The 20,115-nt window shown below is 41.2% G+C and overlaps 1 protein-coding gene across 3 annotated transcripts in view; it reads left to right on the top strand.

Moving 5' to 3' along the window:
- Nucleotides 1-20,115, top strand: part of PLS1 (plastin 1) — a 126,816-nt gene that overhangs the window by 12,078 nt on the left and 94,623 nt on the right. Inside the window, exon 1 of one of the 3 annotated variants that reach the window (XM_068547340.1) lies at nt 508-573. The exons of 1 other annotated variant lie outside the window; for it this stretch is intronic. The gene's annotated coding sequence lies outside the window, so the exon portion shown is untranslated. Of the gene's footprint in view, nt 1-507; nt 574-5,010; nt 5,070-20,115 lie in introns of those variants that run through there. One more of the 3 variants, XM_068547341.1, reaches the window with a different exon arrangement.

Here is a 20,115-nt window from a genome sequence, read left to right on the forward strand (position 1 = left end):
GAAAACTTTCCTCTTTTAATACCAAATATGTATATCTTTTCTTTTGACCGGAGGTTCGCAACGTGTGGTATCCGAATTAGTAGTACCTGTTTCCCCTGTGAAAATGTTAGGCATACAAATGGTCGGGCCTATCCTAGATGTACTTGAATCTGAGCTCTTGCGTGTGGGAACTGTGTTTCAACAAGCCCTCCACGTGCTTCAGAATCACACTCAAGTTTGAGAAGCACTGTGCTAAGATCATTCCAATTGTGTAGATGGTCATCTTTAGGCTTGGAGGAAGGTGCGTCCTGGGTAGCTTTGGGCAGTAAGGATAAGGTTGCCGCAGCGCCCCTCCACCACTCCCTCCTCTCCTCTCCCAGCACCTGCAGCTCCACTTCAGCTCTTGGCCTCGGGTCCTTTCCGCTGGGAGCCGCAATCAAAACCCGGCAAGTGGATTTCGAATTTGCTGACCCGGGTGCCGGCCGGGCATGCGTAGTGGCGCGAGCGCAGCAGGTAGGCGGGAGCGGCCAGGTAGCCGCAGAACCGACCTGCGGGTGCCTGGATCGGGAGCGGGAGCTGCGGGCTGGAGGGCAGGTACGCGGCGCGGCGGTGGGGTCCGAGAGGAAGCCTGAACCGACAGGCAGAAAACAAAGCTTTACTTCCTCGCAGGCGCTCGGCGGCGGCTCCAGGGGAGTCTCTCCGGGTTTCCCTCGCTGGAGAGGTGGCTCCCGGCGCCCGCTGTGCAGTGCGGCGCCCGCCGACCTCAGGGCGCGCTCCTGCTCAGACTGGGCAGCATGTAGTGCGGGCAGGTGTTAAATCGTGTATTTATGCTGTTTACACAGTAAGCCTGAGAACTGCATTATGATTCTCTGCATGAAGTTAGGCATTTCGTTAACTTTTCTATTTTCCTCTCTTTTAAACTTTGAGTGGCCGCTGGTGAGGCTTTCTGATCCAGCCTGTTTCGCTGGACTTCTGTGACTGGTTTATTTGCCTTTGGTCTTTTGGTGCATAGGCTCAGTAGGACTGGAGTGAAATCAGCATCCGTGGTTTCTGGTTTTGGTGCCTTTCCTGGAGCAGGGGGCCCCTGGATGCGGCATTAAAAAAAAAAAAAAAAAAGCCAACTTTCAGCGCATTTCAGTGCCCAAAACTTTCTGCATTTCAGCTGTATTTTAAAGTAGAGACTTCGTAAAGTTGCAGATTTTCCCCCCTTACTTTTCTACATTACTGTTATTTCAGGCATCGTTTGGTCTTAAAAGGAAGCGGTCTTTTATTTTGTTTTTTAAAATTAATTTTTATTGGAGTATAGTTGATTTACAATGTTGTGCTAGTTTCTGCTGTACAGCAAAGTGAATCAGCTCCACAGGTACATATATCCACTCTTTTTTAGATTCTTTTCCCACATAGGTCATTAAAGAGTACTGAGTAGAGTTCCCGGTGCTATACAGTAGGTTCTTATTAGTTATCTATTTTATATATAGTAGTGTATATATGTCAGTCCCAATCTCCCAATTTATCCCTCCCCCCCTTACCACTTAGTTACCATAAGTTTGTTTTCTACATCTGTGACTCTATTTCTGTTTTGTAAATAAGTTCATTTGTACCAATTTTTTTAGATTCCACATTTAAGTGATATATGGTATTTGTCTTTCTCTGTGTGACTTCACCCAAAATGACAATCTCTAGATCCATCCATGTCGGGAAGCGGTCTTTTAGATGAGTAACAGAATTCTCACTTTTCTCCCCTTTATTTATCCTGTCACATTTAATAGTTCACACAGAGATATTTTACCCTGGGGCTGCGGTATTGTAAACGCGCGTACGAGGTTAAGGTTATGCTGCACAAATTTCTTGGATAACCTGTAAGCCGTAAACAAAATTTGGGGACCACACACTGAACATTCTTTAAGTGTCAAATTTATGATGTGGGAGGTGTGTACATAGAATTAATAGGTTTAGGGAAAAAAATTTTCTAGTTCAGGAGGAGAAACCTATATGGAAAGGGAATACAGATATCTGCCTTTTCCTTCACCCCCCTCCTGCCCCCGCCCCCGCCCCCGCCCATGATGAATGTTTTAATGGCAGAAATAATATACAGTTGGTTTAGTTTTGGCCTGTGGAGACCTTCGAGGTCAGCCAGTTCAGCTGCTTCAGTTTACAAATGAGAAAACCGAAACCAAGGAGGTTAAATGACTTGCTGTGGCTGCTGGAGCCCCTCCTTGGCAAAGCTGGGCCCGGGCCCCAGGTTTTCTGATTTGCAGGGCTCTTTTTACCATCCCCTGCTGATACTCTCCTCAGAGTTCGGTTAGATTATTACACTTTCTCTTCTACCTCCTTATACTTTGTAATCTGGCTTAGGCAGAAGATTAGCTATTCCTTCTACTAAGCTTGCTAGTACCTTGTAAACTCCTCTCAGAGAGTACCCTCTCATTCAAGCCCCACCTAACAATTGGCTGGTCTTGAAAACGCCCTCCTTCCTTGCCTCAGAATGCTTGTTTGCCTCCCTCCATGTTGAAGTCATGCGAATGCTGCAAGGTGTAGCTCAGGTGTGCCTCTTCCTAGAAGCCTTCCTTGATTACTGCAGCCAGAAGGTAGCTCTCCTCCTTCTGAACCCTCTAACGTTTATTACTGTTGGCTGTGCTAGTATTCCTCATCTTTAGTATCCCGGATTGTTGAATTTTAGTACATAACCCAACTTCCTGACCAGTGTGTGTAAGCTCTTGGAGCTTCAAGCCTATGACTTAGACTTCCCACCCAGAACTAAGCACCAGTAATGTTCTTGGTACTGTTTGTGGGAGGGAGGAAGTGAAGTAGGGGAGGTTTGGTAAAGGGATTTGATGTGGATGTCCTGTGAAATGAGGGAGGCCACCTTAGAGCTATAGCAAGACAGTGGCCAAGTCAAACCAGCCTGATGGGATGATTCTCATATCTTCATGAGAGGTCATGATGGATCATTTAGGGCAGTTCTGGTGACAGGAGTCAAATCATAACAGAGGAGAGTTGCCTAAGGCCTGGACTTAAGCATGTGATTCTAAGTGCTGAGTGGAGAGCACAGATGTGAGAAGTGTTGTAAAGGGGAAAGCATTTGTAAGAGACTAGATGCTGGGACTTCCCTGGCAATCCGGTGGTTAAGACTCTGAGCTTCCACTGCAGGGGGCACTGGTTCGATCCCTGGTCGAGCAACTAAGATCCCGCATGCCGTGCTGCGTGGCCAGAAACTAGATGCAGAGAAGAAAAGATGCTCTGAAAGTTGCTTTAGCTTCAGGTTTGGGGTGTTGGTAATGTTCTTTTTATTTTATAAATAACCTCCAACGGTGACATTATCTCTTTCTGTTTCTTACAGTTGTTGATGTGATTGTCTCATTTGCCATTCTAGATGATAAGTTCTTTGGGAGATGACCTTTAATCCCTCACAGTGCCAGGCACGTAGCTTTGCAGTATTAGATACTCAATAATTATTGCATTAATAAATAAACAAGTGTATTTTGACATGGGGAGGGTGGGAGTTTAGGATCTTAGAGCTATAAGGTAGCACTTTATCCAGACCATCCCCTCATGATGTAGAGGTGGAGCTGAGATGTGCTTAGCTAAGCTAGTTAGTGGTTTAGCCAGAGCCTCTGCCCTAGTCTCATCGCTACTAGTCCCTAACTTTTCAAGGTTGATGACCCCAAGATTAATTTGAGTTGGAGATGTTCTGTGGATCAAAAGCCCTCAGAGACCTAATCTAAAGAGGGGAACTAGGTGGCCAATGGGAGGATGTCTGTGTCATTGGAAGAGATGACACACAAAGGATGACTGGCCAGTTCAAGGTTGAATGAGGGGCAAGGCTGCAGACCTGGGGATCTGGAGTCGAGGAGGAGTCTGGAAAGGACATGGTAGCTTAGCTTGTCAGTGGCAGAAGATACAAACGGGTGGGGCCCAAGTCCATGGATTGAGAGTGTATTGGGGAGAGATATTTTACACTACCGGGAGGTAGTGAGTGATGGCCGTGGTGTTTATGACCCAGGAATGTGAGGTAAGCTTGAGAGAGAGAGAACTGTGATCAGACTCTCCACCTGGAAAAACAAGACAGAAGGCAGGGCTTCCAAACCCCAAATCCTGGATCAAGAAGTAGTTTGGTATATTTGTTTACTTGGAACAGATGTTGCAAGTAGCCGTTTTGCAAATCAAAACACAGCCTTTTCACTGAGCTGCACACGGCATTGAGGGAGCTGTTGGAGGGCACACATCCTTTCTGTTGACAATCACACTGTAGTTGATCACCATCTTCAACTGGCAGTGATTCCTCTTCTCATGAGTCAAGAAAAGAGAGCACTTGGGAGGAGATACGGAGTTTGAGAGATGATTACTGGGGGGCAGGGAAGGGTTGGCTAAGTTTAGAGGAATTACTTTTTTTTTTAATCTTGACGTTAGTCCAAATTGATTGGACAGTGAAATGCAAGATCAAGCAGTATGTTGAAGTTAATGTCTCATACACTTAACGCCCAGGTATTAAATTCCAGAGTAATGTATCATAACTCTGTGTAAAATGACTGTACTATGTAACTTTCTCCAAATAATAATACTAATATTAGTAGCTAGTATTTTAAAATGTTTTACATGGACCAGACACTGTACTAAACACTTTACAAGCAATATGTCGTTGAATCTCTACAGACCATCTGATGAAGTTGGTGCAAATATTATTCCCATTTTACAGCCGAGAAAACTGAGACTTAGGTAAAAATCACATTTCTGAGGTCACATCATGGACAAGTGGCTGAACTGAGCTTGGATCCCAGGCCTACCTGACTTCAGGCACTGAGAGCTAAAGTAACTTAATCAAATAGCTTAACAAAATGCAAAACGGATAAATGTGGTAACCCTAACAGATGCTTAGAATGGCTACAGATTTTATCTGGTGACACTCCCAACATACTTTGAGCCAGACTTTCATAAGAGAAACAAAACAACAGTGATGAATCTTTCTGGGTTTTGTTTTTAAAATTATTCCACTCAGTCTTTATCTCCTTTTCACCCTTGAAGACTTCCTGGAGGCAGAGACAGCAGCTCTTTCTCTGGGTGCACCATAAAGCTCTTTTGGGGTGATGGAGGTGAGTCGGTAGGGATCCAGGAGATGCCTCTGGAGTTGGGGGGTGAGACTCACCTTGTGTATAAGCCTAAGGACTCTAGGGTGAACAGTTCATAAGGATTTTTTCACCTGGGGTGGCAGGACCCACCGTTGGGAGCTCCTGGAAGATCTGTGGGTCCTGACCCTAACCCTGATCTCAGATCTTTGAACTGTGGTCAGAACCCTCAGGCTGAATCCAAACCTGGACACTTCTTCCGGGATCCTTCAGTTCAGGGAGTTCTGACGTCAGTGTGGACACGTTGCAGTTGGAGGTGGGTGTCGATACCTCAGGGAAGGCCCCAGGTCAGAGACAAGTGATTTAGAGGCAGGGCTGCCAGGCCTCAGCCTTGACCAGCTGACTTGGCTGTGAGAAAATGTCCCGTACCTTCCTGCTTGGTGTACCACGTTACTCTCTCATGGGAGGCTCAGAATAGAATCCAGCTGAGGATGTTCCTCTCCTCCCGGTGCTGCCTGAGCCCCTCTGTCCGTTTCCTGCTTCTGCCTCTGTGCTGGTTCTGTGCATTCTCAGGGCCTGTCTCTGGGCGTGAAAGGAAAGGCCGCCTGCTTCAGGCCCTTACCCATTACGTGTTTCAACATCCAAAAATCCAAATCAAACTTTTGATGAAAATCAGGGAGAAAGAGGCCTTTGTGATGCCTACCGGTTTATTGCTTATAAAATGGTTATACAGTTTTGATTGCTGGAACTGTTGCTGACATATAAAATCACATGAGATGTGAGGCTGTGTTAACTTTGATCGTCTTATTTCTTTTCAGTACTACTGTGTCTGAAAGTGCCTACTTGCCTTTTCTGGTGAGAAACATGTAACGTGGCTTCTGTGAAAGCGAGTTGCTCTTTAGTAATACTGTGGGCACAGAAAGGGCGAGAGAGGACTGATAAGGAGAGTTTTTCTCTTTTTTAAAACACTTGTTTCATCAGAAAGTATTTTCTTTTCTAAGAGAGTTATATGTTATTTGTTAAAAGTCCAGTTGTGAAGGAGACTTTAACCTTTGTGATAAACTAGATCTTTCTTTTTGAGCAATTCAGAGCTATAAAACTACAAGAATATTTGGGTTATGACTCACTGCACAGAGACATGCCTTCTTCAGAAAATCCAAGCCAACCACAAAGAAAACACAAGAAACTGTCTTTTTCTGATAGTAAGGTGGATGGATATCTTAGTAAGGTGGAAGCAAAAAAGTAACAGGTTTTGGGGAATGGTTGACAGGAGAAATTCAGTATTAGAGGAAACCAGAATTACTTCATTATTGAGAAACTCAATAAATTGTTTAAAGATCCAGTCCCAGGAAATAACATTTAAAAGAAAAATGATGAAAGCCCCTTCAATTTGTTAGAGAACCAAAAAACAAGAGATTTTAGCAGTACTGTCAAAATAGAATTTGGATTGAATTTGAGTTTAAAACATTGGTAATGGTAAATGTATGTAGAAGGATTTCATGTTAATTGCCCCCTACAATGAATTCCCACATGGGGCCTCTGCATTCCATGAATAAAAGAGTAAACCTATCTCCATGGATCACAACTGTGAAACCCAAAGTGATGCATGACAGTCTGTGACCTAAAACTGATGTTGATCAAGGAAATTTGAATGCCTTAGACAGAAAGTACTGGCTCTATTCACACTTTGTTCCCATAGCTGGTGCTCAGAATCTAGATTAAATTGTTAAAATGAAAGAAAAACAGGTTCAGAACTGACTCGTTTACAGTGAATGATCAAAGGCACAAGTAGACTTTTTGTCTCATTTTACTTTGTCATCTTAAATGCCACCTTTTATGGCTATATTGGGTTTTTTTTTCTTTTTTTTGTCCTTGATGATATATACTGTGTACTGTTTATAGGTAAAAATCAATGTAAACTAGAATTCTGAGGTTTGATAAATGTCTCTGCTTAGGGTTTTAATGCTATTCATCAATAATTTGGTGGAATGATAATATCAAATTAGTACATAATTGAACCTTCAGCTCAGTAGCAAGTTAGTATTTATAACCATTGGGAAGAAATCAAAAGTTCTCAAAGACTCCGTAATTCTTTCACTTGAAAACTCTCTCAGCATTTTATCCTGGTCAAGTCTCCCTTTTCCTTCCTCTCCCCTCAGAGGGTCATTGGGACGCTCTTTTGGTCCAAGGGGTATTGCCAAGAGTGGCCCAGTTATTTCAGAGTTGAAGTGTTATTAGGTCAATGAGGTGCTAGCCATGAAACACAGCTCACAAAAACCGAATGATGTTTTTCAGCAAAAGTTGTCGTGCCAAGTGAATTAATTTTGGAAAAACAGCACTAGCATCAATTGGCCTGATCCCTTTTCCTATCCTTGAACAGCCCAAGTTAAACCCAAGATCACCATCTGTGGAAAAAAGGTAATCTGAGAATCTCTGAATGTGTATTGCTCAATCAAAATGAGCCCCGTAGGGTAATTAAAGTTTAGATATCTGAAATCAGTTGGCCTATGATCAGGTCCATGGATGAGAAGTCAAAGTCTGTGATTCTGTTTCTGACCCCATGAGAAGAGAGGCCTTCTCTTCAGCTGCAGGTTTGATGATTAAACAAGATAGTAAATGTGAAAGCAATTAGTAACCTATAAGGTGAGGAGGTAAGGTATTTATTGATATAATAATTTTCCAGCTTCGCTGCCTTTCATTGATAAGTGGCCAAGACTTTGAGAATGAATGACTTGCCTGCTTGAGGTTACCTGGCTTGGAAACGGCAGAGATGGAACTCACATCTGTGTCTTTTCATTTCAACATTTGACAAAATGTTAGGGCTCAGCATTGGGACTATAGTGATGGCCAAGACAGATATAGGGTCCCTGTCCTCATGGAGCGTCTTGCACCCCAAATACAGTGCTCTTTCAGTCAATCCATATTTCCTTCTTGTACTGACCAGACGGAATAATTTCTCTATGAAATTGACATCTGGCTTTTATAAAATCTTAAATGTGTTTATGGCTAAGCCTCGACTATGGAGCTCTTTAAGTGATGTCTCTGTTCCCAAAGGTGCCTTCAACAACTGCTCCCTAAACTTCAGATCTCACTTGACAGGGTATTTATTCATCTCCATTGTGGAGAGAGGAGTTGGATTCCTCTCAGCATCCTTCTCAGGGGCTTGTTGCGGAAGAATACTTTCCCCTCTTTCTCTGCAAAATCAAAGGGATTTGATTGCCGAAAGGGAGCTGGGCTGCGACAGCACTGTAAGTGAGGCACGGTCCATGTACTCACAGGTTCTCAGTCAGCTGGGGGAGGCAGACACAGAGACAGCCTCTGACACAGGTGAGCACCAGGAGGAAGGGCAGAATGAGGCTTTGGGGGAGCCCGAATGGAGAGCAGTTCATTCTGTTCAGTGGGTTGAGGAAGATGTCAAGACTTTTGAGCTGAGCCTTGAAAGAAAAGCACAAGTTCAATCTACAGAGAATAGATAGAGGAAAAAGCATTCCTTGGGGAAGGGACAGCATGAGCAAAAGCACGGAGACAGGATGGAACTGACCTGTTCAGGAAAATGCAGGTACTTTAATGTGCTCTAACAGGTGATCGGGCATAAGAATCAGTTGGAGAGCTTGTTAACAAACGGGTTGGTGGGTCCCAACTCCAAGTTTCTCATTCTTTAGGTCTGGGGTGGGGCTGGAGAATTTTTTTTCTTTTGAGTTAGGTCTATATTTTATTTTATTTTTAGTTTTTTGAGCAGGGAAAGTTTAATATAAAGAATTATTAACTATAATGGGGACTGGAGTAATAAGAGATTGGGTAATAAGTAGCAGAGAGAATATAGTAATATAGGCTGCTTCCTATGTCTGCTATTCCTATATTCTTTTTTTAAAATTTTTTATTGGAGTGTAGTTGCTTTACAGTGTTGTGTTAGTTTCTGCTGTACAGCAAAGTGAATCAGTTATACATATACATATATCCCCTCTTTTTTAGATTTCCTTCTTATTTAGGTCACCACAGAGCACTGAGTAGAGTTCCCGGTGCTATACAGTAAGTTCTCATTAGTTATCTATTTTATACATAGTGGTGTATATATGTCGATCCCAGTCTCCCAATTCATCCCACCACCACCTCTGCCCCCCCCCCTTGGTATTCATACGTTTGTTCTCTACATCTGTGTCTCTATTTCTGCTTTGCAAATAAGTTCATCTGGGCTGGAGAATTTCATTTCAACAAGTTCCCAGCTGATGCTGAGGCTGATGATCTGGGAATCACACTTTGAGAGCCACTGGACGAGAGTATAGTAATGTAGGTTAGATAGGAGAGCTAGAAACAAGTGGTTTTCTTTGGAAATGGTACTAACTTCATAAAACTGTTGTTACAGGGTTTTTAAATTGTTATTTTCTTTTTAAATTAGTTTCACTTACCAAGTGGTTGCTGCCTTGTGCCCTTTGCTGCCCTCTGGAAGTTCCTTACCCACTCCACCCTGACCCCAACCCCCCAGTTCTCCCAAGAAACCAGCCCTTTTCTTGTATTCCATATTTTTGAAACAACTGCGGTTCAGCCAGTATGACATTCCACCTATGGAGAGCTGAAAAGCTGACATCAGCTAGAAGATGTTAGGAGTTGACCCAAACCAAGCGTGAATGACTACTAAACTCAAGGAGTATGTTTTTGGATTTTATTTTGTTAATCTGGATGTAATATTAAACTTCATTTTATAAGTATTTTTGGAATAGCTTGCAAGATCTGAGGTCAGGGGTAGGATGTACACAATTGCAGAAAGTTCCTTCCTTGCCCCTCAGAAAACGTGCAGTCTTGTAGGAAAGTTAAGATATATGAATTCCTGGCTCCAGTACAGGGCAGCTGGTGCTAAGTGCTATAAGAAAGATAGGAACCGACCTGTGATAGGTCTGAGAAGGAGGAAGTTTCACTTTCCATTGGAACAATTAGGGCAGTCAGGGCAGAGTTGATGGGGTGATCATTTATGCTGTCTTCTGATGTTTTACCCATCTTTGTGAGCCAGCTGATAAGAGGGCTTCCTTTTGTCTACATAAAGAAAATAGTGGAGGAGGAAGCATATGAAGTAGGCAGTGAAGGATGGGCAGGTGCTCACCAGGTAGAGTGCGCAGCTGGGGGAGTTATGGGGAGAGGTGTTCCAGACAAAGGAGCAACTGAACCTCCAAACAGAGGTGCAACGGGGAAACGCGGGTTCAGCCGGTGCTGAGTTCTCCAGTTCATTACGGAAAGTACAGGGAGATAAGACTGGAAAAGCGTTTTGGGAAGATGGTGGAACCTCTTGAGTATGAGGTTGCGGGATTTGGACTTTATTCTGTAGGCAGTGTGAGTCACAGGTTTATCTCGGCTTACGTTCACTTCCGGTTTACTCCTGACTCCCAACACGTTGGAAGAGGAGGAACCCCACTTCTTGCCGTGTATTGACCTGTGGTTCATATTCTTTTGGAAAAACACCTAAAAATGCTTTTTTCCTGGTTCTGATTTTAATTCTTTTTTTTTTTGCCGTGCTGCTTGGTTTGCAGGATCTTAATTCCCTGACCAGGGATTGAACCCGCGCCCTCAGCAGTGAAAGCGCAGAGTCCTAACTGCTGGACCGCCAGGGAACTCCCTGATTTTAATATGTGTATTTCAGTCATCTTACAGACTTGCCAAAATTAATCCATCATATTAAAGGCTTCTGTGTCTTTCAAAAATATGTAAAATATAAAAGGACAACCAATTTCAATTTCTGAGAGACAGATTATAAAAAAACGAGATAAAAATAAATAAATCACCAAGCCAAGAGATTATAGTACTTGTTCAGGGTTGTTCTGGGAAGAGAAGCGAATTCAAAAGTGAAGGCTAAGGCTGTAAGCATGGTGTTCTACAGATACTTTCAAACTGACTTCAAGTGCTGAAGGATTACAGAGGTAAAAGTGAGAGGTGACGTGGTGTCTCTTTGGGATGCTTTAGCTATACATTGGGAGATTCTACTGGTTGAGTACTGGTTTAGAAAAGCTTGTCTCTGGAGAATAGAAGGTACTAAGGCCTTCTGTTCATCTTTTTGGGGTGACGTCCACAGATGGTAAAGACATTTGTGTCTCAGTGGAGATTTTGAGAATCTTCCATGTGTGTCTCCTAAAAAGAATCCTGTGTTTAAAACTACAGTGTGGTGGGAAAAGCAAAAAAGGTGGATTCGTAAGTAGAAGCTGCTACCCTGCGTTGTCACTTGCTAGCTGATTGATAGAAGAGGTGGGTGAGTGGGACAGAGCTGAGTGACTCATCCACAGCTGAGAGGTTCAGTGGGTAGGAGAATCTCCAAGTCATTCAGCCTGTCTGAACCTTGGTTTTTGTTGCTGTTGTTGTTTGCATTTTGGTTTTTGTTGTGGATTAAATAAGATAAAATAGGAACGATACAATATGCATGTTAGATCAAAATCTTCCAATACTAAGATTTATTTTGTTATAAGTTCTTGTGGCCACATTTGTGGCCACGCAGAGTGTGAGTTTCTAGAGGGCAGGATTGTGTCATTTTCAGTTTGTATCCTCATTGCCTGAATGCCTGCTCTGCAAGGAGGCACTTGATAAATTGTTGAATGAATGGAACATGAAAAGGAATGAATGAATGGATGAATCTATACCCACCTCCACCCCACCCACATAGCCAATGTTTTCTAGTTTGTACTTGCCTGTAGAGACTTATCCATGGTGCCTTATTTTCAGACTGCTAACTCCAGGCCTGTGTTTTATTGACAGTAAATCTTGAGAGAGACTCCAGCTTTACCCAGGAGACAGCTGCATAGCTTGAATTCAAAGTATAAGAATCTTTGTAGATTCACATGCGTTCTAGACTAATTCCAGAAATGAATTAAATAATAATATGTAATAATAATGTTTCACATGTAGATGATGCTTATACATAAAACAGATTCACCTCTGAAAGAAACTGACATATGTAAATTGAGGTTATATTCCTCTTGAAGTATTTCTTATTGTTTTAAGAGAAATCAGATTAGAGGTGAGTAGGACAGTAGTTTATAGAGATGCTCAAAGAAATGTATATTAATACACTAATCTACTAGAGGCTTGGATACCTGTTTTACCTGCAGTTAAATGAAACAAGAACTAAAAGTAACTTTATTCTACCTTAGGTTTTATAGTTTCTCTAATGTTAACAGTAATTCAGTTCTAGATTAATGAAGTTAGACTTGATTAATATGGGAAAAAAGTTCATCTCTTTCATTGTGAACAAGGTAGTTTGGTTTTTAAAATTATATTTCCTGTTAATATACATCTGGAATGTGTAGGATAAAAAAGATTAAACTTTCTAAATTTTCACTGAGTTATATGCTACCTATGTGATATGTATTGTGCTGTGGGAGACTAAAGTTTAATTGACATATTTCTGCAAGATGAGTATTACATTTCTCATAGGACCAGGACAACAAATAATGGAAGAACTGAAAACATTGTAATTTTCTAGTAATTCAGAGGAAATGATTGCATTCAGAGGTAGTGTGCTAAAAGAGTACACAATGATACTCATTTTTTGTAAGTTAATTTATTGTTAAATATCAGTGGGAATATTTTTTGCATCCTCTTTCACATCTCAGGCACACTTTAGGGAGGCCTTATATAGTTTGCTCATTTAATCTGAAAAGCCTCATTCAAACCTTCTGTGTGCACAGGTTCTTTTCATTATGTTACGCCCTTAGGCATTACACTAAGGGCATTACAAAATCAAACAGAAGACTTCTCAGGGAAATTAAAGGTTTCATGTCAACCAGACAATGTCAAAATATTTGCCTTGAATAGGATTGAATGTGTTCCACCAGTGTTCTTGGTGTACATGATGTTTTTTAAGCTAACAGCTTTATTTATTAAGATATAATTCACATACCATACAATCCACTCATTTAAAGTATAAGTCAGTTTTAGGGCATTTTCATCACCCTATATCCACTAGCATTCACTCCTCATTTCCTCATTTTTCTAAAAATATGGTGGACAGTACTTTATTTGGAAATGTTTGCTCCTGCAATTCAAATCCTGTTAGTCATCCTGTACCTCTCCCCAGGCAATGACAAATCTACTTTCTGTCTCCATAGGTTTGCATATTCTTGACATTTCATATATATGGGATCATACACTGTGTGGCCTTTTGTGTCTGGCTTATTTCACTTAGCATAATGTTTTCAAGGCTCATCCACGTTGTAGCACCAATACTTCACTTTTTGTGGCTGAATAATATTCCATTGTGTGGATCTACCATATTTTATTTATTCATTCATCAGTTGATGGACATTTGAGTTGTTTCCACTTTTTGGCTACTATGAATAATTCTGCTATGAACATTTGTAAACAAGTTTTGGGGGGCCATATATTTTCATTTCTCTTGGGTGTATACCTAGAAGTGGAATTGCTGGGTGGGTCGTATGGTGACTCAACATTTAACACTTTGAGGAACTGCCAGACTGTTTTCCAAAGTGACTGCACCATTTTACCTTCCTGCCAGCAATGTATGAAAGTTCCAGTTTCTCCACATCCCCACCAGCACTTGTTATTATCTGTCTTTTTGACTATGACCATCTTGCTGTGAAGTGGTGTCTCATTGTGCTGACTTTTTTTTAAAATTAGTAAACTTCATTTTTTGTTAGAGCAATTCTAGCTTTACGGAGAAAATAAGCAGACAGTACAGAGATTTTCCATGTGCCTCCACACGGATACACAGTTTACCCTATCATTAACATTTTACACTAGTATGGTACATTTGTTATAATTAATGAACCAATATTGTTACATTATTGTTAACTATAGTCTATGGTTTATTCATATTTCCTTAGTTTTTGCCTAAAGTCCTTTTTCTGTTCCAGGATCCCATCTAAGAATCCTGATGGATTCCTGATGGATCCACATTGTATTTAATTGACATTTAGCCCCTTAGGCTCCTCTTGGCTATGACAGTTTCTCAGACTTTCCTTGTTTTTTGTTGACCTTGAGGGTTTTGAGGAAGAGTAGTCAGGTACATTGTTGGATGCCCCTCTGTTGGAATTTGTCTAATTTTTCATTCTTTTTTATGATTAGGTTGCATAGACATTGATTTTTAGCATAAAAAAATGAGAGCAATTTACTTGGAGCATAAAAATACATAATCAGAATTGGAAATCAGCAAAAGTATGGTAAATAGGAAATTCTTAGGAATTTAAAAGGTTCATTTGCCACTGGAAAATGAGCAGAAATTTAACTCAAGATATATTTTCCTAGCAAGGGCTTGATCACATTGGAAGAGGATCAGATTAAGTAATAGAATTAATTTTTGTGACTGTCATTAGACAGCATCTAATCTAAGGATAAAGCTGAAGGTATATTTTTCACTGCTTTAAATGTACCTGAGAATGTTGTTTTGCTTGTAATAAAACATAAAGTGAATAGAAATTCCAGTTGACTTTAAGAAGAATTCCACGGTTCGGAGGCAGCAAGGGTCCAACGTACAGTGAGTATTTCGATCTACATCAGTTCCATTAATCCTCCCAGATGCCTTGTGGAGGGGTCAGGGAACTGAGGCTCTGAAAGGCTGTGTCTTTGTCTTTTGGCCTGACTCACACAGCTGTAGTTGTTGAGCTGAGATTTGAACCCAGGGCTGTGGAAGTTTACACCCTACTGTTTGCCAGGCCAGGCTCCAGAGTTTCCAGTGGTTTTAAATCAGGAATGTATCAAAGGACACAGGATTCAGTCCTTATCTTTCTGGATGTTTTTATTGCCAGCTGGAGGAGATAGCATCTCTCTGTGTTCAAAGCCCCACCGAAATGAGTCTGTCCAATGAACAGCATACTTGTTCCTGCTAACAAAAGAGAACTGGGCCAGCTCTGCCCAGGGCCCTCCACCATCTTGTCCATAGAGCAGTAACCCCACCGCCAAATGTGTCTCCTGAAAATGAAGTCTGAGAGTCATAAGGCAAGACAAGAGCCATGCGGGAGAACAACAGATTCAGCTAAGCTTTGTCAGTGGTAACATCGTTCGGTGAACATCGCTCAAGGTACATAGCTCAGTATATATCTCAGTAAGATCTTAAGTTTTATTGGTAAGTGAGTGGCATAGAGGATTTGGCTTTAAATACTTATCTTAGAATAGGAGTAGGTGTGGTAATAATCTATGAATGAACTTGAAATGAAATAATAAAGTTGCACAGATACCTGTCTGAGGAAGGTTTGGAAAATTTCCCTCATTCATCCTTGTAAATGTCTCAAATTGGTTGATCACAGGATACAAGGCTTCTTTCTGCTCAGACTTTCTGTATGAGACAAGATAGTGGGCTATGTTACAGTAACAAATCAACCCTGATATTTCCATTGATTTCTTATTCACATAAATGTCAGTGTGCATTGGCTCTACTCCAGGGTAGCTGTTCTGCATGCAGTGACTCAGAGTCAGGCTGCTGTGATTTTTGTGATTTTGCTGTTTTAACATGGGACTTCCAGATTGTCGCAGCAGAGAAAGGGGAGCTAGAGGATCACGTGGCTCTGAAATGCTTTGGCTAGAGGGACACAAGTCACGTCTACTCGCAGCCCATTGGCTGGAACTAACCACATGACCTGCTGGAAGTGAGGGGCAGCACATGGCTATTCAGTGAACAATACATGTCTTTGCGTCACCACTTTAGAGTAAGAGAACTGGTTAGTTTGGGGGTGGGGGTGGGGAAGAAACCTCCAATAAAGAGAGAGAAGTCTACTAAGATAGTGATAATTACCTGATAATAATTTAGGTATGGCTGATTCAGCGACTTGATACCATTTGTGGATATCAAGGCTACATCTTCCAAGGAGATAACAAAGTGTACTTCTTTCATATCATAATTCTGCAGGCGATGGTGCTGGTGATCAAAGCTTGTATTTAGTGAGGTGTCCTAAGTGTTTTACATGAATTAAATTAATTCAGGTTGAGGACTGTGATTTCATCTCCATGGTAAATCCTCTCCAGTTTTATCAACTTGCCTTGTTGGAAATGGTGCCTAGATTAGACCCATCACCATGCTTGTAGTTCTCCTCTAGAAACCAGATTGTCACTGTACTGTCTTACCTTTGCTTCTTAGGTTGAAGGTGGCACTCTGGATGTTGTCTAACTAACGTGGATTACAGTGAGACCCAATGTTTACTGTGATTTGGATTCATACTTGTATATATGCAACTTAAGACTTTGCAAACCTCTTTACCAGCTGTATCTAGAAATAAGGCTTGTGGTGAACTAAGGCTTAAGACCATAGGATTTTTTTTTTTTTTGGGTATATAAATGTTTTTCTTCCAAAGTAATCCTCTTTGGTTGTGTTTTTGTGATGCCATTTTTTTTTCTTAAAAATATACTGCCAGTAAATGCAGAACTCCTCTGTAGTTTGTCCTTATGATCTACCCTTTCCCCATTCTCCATTGTGGCCTAAAGTTCTACCATTAGAATTACAAGATATCAAGGACCCTAGCTGGGCCACACAGACCGGAGCAGTCCTCTCTTGTTCTCTGTCTGAAAAAGGCTCTCTGTTGTTTGAGAACAACTCTCTTTACCACATAGAAGGAGCCCCACCTAAGGCTCTTTATGTTGATGCCATATTCATCCATCAAATATTTACTGAACACAGTTTGGGCCAGGCACTGAACTAGGCCCTACAGTCTCCACCCTCATAGAAACAACAGTCTAGACCAAAGGTTGGCAAACTTTGTCTGTAAAGGACCAGATAATAAGCGTTTTAGGCATTATGGGTCATATGGTCTCTGTCTCGACTACCTAACTCCGCTCTTGTAGCACGAAAGCAGCTGTAGACAGTACGTAAGTGAATGAGCTTGGCTGTGTTCCAATGAACTTTATTTGTGGACACTAACATTTTGATTCCTTAATGTCACATGTCACAAACTATTATTCTTTTGGTTTTTTAAAAAACTGTTAAAAAATGTAAAAACCATTCTTAGTTCATAGGTAGTATGCAAGCAGGCAGTGGGCCAGATTTAGCCTGAGGGCTGAGTTTGCTCATCCCTGGTGTAGAATCAGCTCTGTATGGTGTTTTTTTGTTTTTTCTTTTTTGTTTGTTTGTTTTTGTTTTTTTAAAACAGAATCTCTAAAAAAGAATCCATATAAGTGGTTTGAGTTTAGTTGTAAAGCTCTGTATGTTTTTCTTCTCACAAGTAGATAGTGAACTGCCTTAATGATTACTTAAATTATTCAAGTTCAGTGTTTAAAGATAATTAACTTCATCCAGGCCTTTATTTGATAAACAAGTCTCCCATCAGTTATTGGGGAATGTCGTTTCTGCAGACTGAGATGATTTTTACATCCCTTCCTCCCTTTCCTCCAAATATATTATGTGTATACATACATGTACACATATATGTATGTGTACACATAATATACAAGTGTGTACACAACTGTATTACTTTTGAGGACCACTAATGCTATGACAAGCATGAATCACCAATATTTAAAATAATAGCTAACATCTATTGGGCACTTACTATATGTCAGACCCTTTTCTAAGCCCTTTGCTGCTTATTTTAATTAATCCTTCCCAAAACTCTATGAAAACTCTGTTGGAATTATCATCATCATCATCTGCATTTTTTGGCTGTGTAGACCAAGACTCAGAATGACTCACCCGAGGTGATATAGTTAATAGGAAGCAGAGTCTATATTCATTCTCAAGAATTCTGACTCCAGAGTCAGGGATTCTAATGATAAATTATGCCTTCCTTGGTACTGAAATACATGCGTGAAAGTAAACTGTGTTTTTAAATTACAGTAGAAGAAAGTAGAAGTGGTGAATAAAGATTAAAAAATTATTTTTTCTAAGAAGCAAGAATGCGATTGCAAAAGGAAACATTTAGGAAGCAAGTGTTCTAATAGTTTTCACTGATTTAATTTTAACTTGTTTCTGTCCATGAATGAAGGTAATCAACTTAAGACTCTAACTTTCGGATAAACAGTGTGCTGAGAACTTCCTCTTTCCTGCACTGAGTTATCAGGGCAGGGCTGGATTTTCAATAGAATGGTGCATCAGGTCCAGCTCAAAAATCATAGTACAGATACTTTATATTTGTATATAGCACTTATAAAATACTCTCTTGCTTGTGACACACTAGGTGGAAGCACTTTGTAACCTGCAAGTTGTATTCCATAGGGATCATTGTTAGTCATTCCAGTGGGCTATTCCACTGTAGATATAGCCTTAGCCCTACTTTCATTGCTCCTTAAGTTGGATCAGTAGAAAAGGTTAGATCTCAAGGGAACATAAACTGTGAAAGATTCTTAGTAGACCATTTAACATTTCCCTCATTTACTTGTGGACCCGTTTTATGTTGAACCAGGAGGAAAAGGACTACAAAATCCATTCTTGTCCTGGGAAGTTTCTGAGAAGTAAGGCCTGACACATTTTATTTTCCCATTCAGATGTCTGTAGAGGGAGAGAAGTGAGAAAGATGAAGGAAGAATTCTGAAAATCAAATATTTACCTTGACACTGACTCACTCATCTAATCTTTTTTTTTTTAAATTTATTTAATTAATTAATTTATTTTTGGTTGCATTGGGTCTTCGTTGCGGTGCGCGGGCTTCTCATTGTGTTGGCTTCTCTTGTTGCGGAGCATGGGCTCTAGAGTGCAGGCTCAGTAGTTGTGACACGTGGGCTCAGTAGTTGTGGCTCGCAGGCTCTAGAGAGCAGGTTCAGTAGTTGTGGTGCACAGCTTTAGTTGCTCTGTGGCATGTGGGATCTTCCCAGACCAGGGCTCGAACCCATGTCCCCTGCATTGGCAGGCGGATTCTTAACCACTGCGCCACCAGGGAAGCCCCACTCATCTAATCTTATGCGCAAAGACCAAGAATTCAAAAGGTACCCAAACTTGTGCCACTCTGGGGCGAGTCTCTGGCTGTGACACTGCAGTCATTTGGTGGTGACACAGCAGTACTTTCAACCAGTTCATTGTGTGTGCAAATAACAGATGATTTGAGATAAGAAAAGATCTTTGTACTCTTTTATTGCACAGTGATCATATCCTAATTAGATAATAATTCTCCTCTAACTTTTTCTGTGGTCTAGCTTATTGCTAAATAAAAAGGGACATCAGGTGACAGCATCTTTCTGAAAGCAGTAAACTTTTATTTGCTTTATATATAATTTGTAATTAAATGGGCCATAAAGTTCTACGTCTGGTGACTTCGGATTATGGAATTTTTGTCCTGTAACAACACAGGTTATGGCTACTTTTGCTTTCAGTGAGTCCGCATCTTTTAAGGAGCTCGAGATGTTGGAAAAGGGATTGCCTTTTTATTTTGAGTCCCTTTACCCTCTTTCTCCTCACCCTCTACGAGTCTGGGCCACTTTGGGGTAAGCACGTGCCCATTTGTTCATGATGCCTACAATTATGGCTTCATGACTGAGAATGGAAGCAACCAACAGCTGAAGAGAAAAAAAATACATATGTTTCTTTTTCTCATGATCACAGTACTTTAATTTGAATTTAAGGATACCTGATGAAATCAACAGTGGCAGATAGTAGAGCTTGTGCTTAACCACTGTTGGTTCATGTATGTTCTGTGGAAGAAAGGCTGTGGGAGAATGGGGATGGCAGGGGATTGTAAGGATTGTGGTGAACTTGAACGTTTACCCTTTATCTAAAGGGCACGACTGTCACTGGCCTAGCCCAGTGTTACCATGTGGAAATGTGGGCTCAGTGTTGCCAGACGTTCTGATCTGAAAGGAGAAAATAGGAATCTGAATTTTATGTTAACCTCCTCATTTTTAGATATTTGCTCCAAAAGTTAATGAACGCTCAATGAGCCACAGAGGACACATGTCCAGGCAGGATTTGGCCCATGGTACCACTTTGTCCCTTTGGCAGCCGGAAGCTCTTGTAACTTCTTTTTCACTAAACTGAGATGGGTGCCCCGGAGTACAGAGGCCACAGAACACAAGACCTGGCTTGGGTTTCACCCTCTTCTTTCTTTTTTGTTTGGCTGATGAGGCTGTGTTGTAAATTTTCTGCTCTTCTTAAGGAAAACCTTGTGCTATCCAGATATTCCTGCTGGAGGAGGAGGACCTGGGGTTGTTGAACGCAGCTGGGGGC

Source organism: Eschrichtius robustus, chromosome 6 (assembly GCF_028021215.1).
Source record: "Eschrichtius robustus isolate mEscRob2 chromosome 6, mEscRob2.pri, whole genome shotgun sequence".
NCBI lineage: Eukaryota > Metazoa > Chordata > Mammalia > Artiodactyla > Eschrichtiidae > Eschrichtius > Eschrichtius robustus.